Source organism: Otolemur garnettii, unplaced genomic scaffold (assembly GCF_000181295.1).
Source record: "Otolemur garnettii isolate 467f Iridium unplaced genomic scaffold, OtoGar3 scaffold00108, whole genome shotgun sequence".
Classification (NCBI taxonomy): Eukaryota; Metazoa; Chordata; class Mammalia; order Primates; family Galagidae; genus Otolemur; species Otolemur garnettii.
The window spans coordinates 1,869,567-1,872,187 of NW_003852503.1; positions in this window are offsets into that span (position 1 = coordinate 1,869,567).

The window sequence follows — 2,621 nt, forward strand, 5'->3', positions numbered from 1 at the left end:
TCCATCTCTAAAAATAGCTGGGTGTTCTGGTGAGCACCTGTAGTCCCAGCTACTTGGGAGACTGAAGCAAGAGGAATCCTTGAGCCTAACAGTTTGACTTTGCTGTGATCTATGATGCCACAGCACTCAACCCCAGGGCAAATGAGTGAGACTCTATCTCAAAAAATAAAAATTTTTTTTTTTTTTGCTTTGGAGGGTGGACTAGGCACTGGTGTCAATACATACCTTCCCCGGGAGTATGGACTACCTCAAGGGTGACTGTAGTGGTATTCAACAATGAGATACATAGCACTTTTTCTAGGATGAGTTTTTGAACTTATCTGTCTGACTTCCTAAAATATATGTTTTTACTTTTATATCCTAGTCTTTGTCTGGAGAAACCTTTCTCAAACTCATATGTGCACTAGCTCATACTCAAACAGGGATTATTTAGAGTAAAAGCTTCTATCAAGCAGAAGTACTTTTAAGCACAAGGGACATCAGTGGTCTAAGTAGAGAACAGGACAAGGCAGAGAGCTAGAGAGCTGGAAGGAAGAGCTCATGATGGTGAGCTTGGTTTTCTGTGGTGTGCTTTACCAGACACTTAACTACAGGAATGTCTTGAAGTCTCTACTCTGTTCTTTCACCCATTGTGTGTTCTTGTCTTCATGGCATAGGAGATCCTTTTAGAAACCCAACTGTAGCCTGTACAATGCCTGGTATATATCAGGCCCTTGTAACACAGTAGTTAAATACATAAACTAATTCATTCAAAGAGTATTCAATGGACCTAATAATCCTACAAGAAGGCCAAGGCTTTATAAAAAGGGAGAAACTGGTGCTAACACCCAGTGACTTCCCTCTATGCCCTGGTTTCTTAGATCTAAATGTGTTAAATATTCTTCCTGGAAAAGGCATTTAGAAAAAAAAAAAAGAAAAAGCTGAACTGTCCAGATGGATGTGACATGGGTGATAATCCCCAGAAGTAAAAAACTCAAAGATTGATGAGTAGACCTCCACCATTCAGACTGAGCCAGTGGAGTCTCATCCAACATTTTTCCATTTGAATTGTTTACAGTCAAAAGGATGACACTGACTCTGGTCTTACTCTAGTTCCCGATCTCCTCTCGGCTAGCTGAAGTGGCTGAGGAGGCCAGGCCAGCACCTTGGGGAATGTAGTACATGGCCACTGTGAGCAGAGGTGACCCTAGCTGTGATCCATGTCATTTTCTTTTCCTTATCTCCTCTCCCCAGTGACCTTTTTTCTACCTTTCCTCCCTCTCTCCTTATTTCTTCATTTTCCTTTTCTTTCACATCATTCTTCGCCAGTGCTCAGAAATTGTTACTTGACATCAGTGTTACTCAGAGCTAAACAACTTGCTGCTTTTTAGCTAAAATAAAGTTACCTTGTCACACTTGGTCCCTGAAGACTCCAACTGTAGGTCCACATTTATCTTACATGATTAATCCATTAAACTCCACTGCGGTGACAGCCATAAATCCCAACAGGAGTTTCCCTCCTCCCGAAAATCTATCTGAAATCATCTTGTCCTACCCCACCCTTACCCAAGATGACTCTAATCTCTCTCCTCCAAGACTTCTTTACCAAGGACTTAGCTTTACAGACAGAGGACATGAGCTGCTAGCACCATAGCATCTGTTTAGAATGATCTCAGTGATGCCTGATGCACCCCTCGTGAAGGGTTCAACTACAACTTGGACTGTGCCTGAAAAATGCAAACCATATAACCTAATTGTTATTTCCTCAAATTAATCTGAAATTTAAAAAATAAAAAAAAAATGATGACTGATTCAAAGTCCATTTTGAAATATGTGCCCATCTTTCCACCATGTTGTAGCTGCTGGTGACTTCCTCCAATGTAGTTTTTTTGCCACATGCAGTGGCTCTCACCTGTAATACCAGCACTTTGGCAGGCTGAGGTGAGAGGATTGCTTGAGATCAGGAGTTTGAGACCAACCTGGGCAACATAGCAAGATCCTATTTTTAATCTGTATTTTTTTGGAGACAAAGCTTCATTCTGTCACCCTGGGTAGAGAGTGTCACTTAGCACCCTACAAAACCGGGCCCTCATTTACCCTTCCAGTTGCATCTTCTTCTGGATAAACAATACCACTCTCCACCACCTCAATGCTCTTCACACTTCCCTGCCTCTTTGCCTAGATCTCCTTTGCTTATTTTGCCATTTTCTTTCCCCATTTCTAACTACCAAGTTTGGGAGCCCTCTTTCTAGGCCCTCTTTAAATACTTTTCCTGGGCTGGGTATGGTCTCTCATAATTGTAATCTTAGCACTTTGGAAGGAGGTTAAGGGTTTAAGATCAGTCTGGGCAAGAAAGTAAGTCCTCACCTCTTAAAAAAAAAAACAAAAAGAAGAAGAAGAAGGTTGGGCACTGTGGCTCAACCCCTGTGATCCCTGCACTTTGGGAGGCCAAGGCAGGTGGGTTGCCTCAGCTCATGGGTTCGAGACCAGCCTGAGCAAGAGCAAGACCCCTGTCTCTAAAAATAGCCAGGTGTTGTGGCATGCACCTGTAGTCCCAGCTACTCAGAAGGATGACGCAAGAGGATCACTTGAGCCCAAGAGTTTGAAGTTGTACGGCGCTCTACCAAGGGCGACAAAGTGAG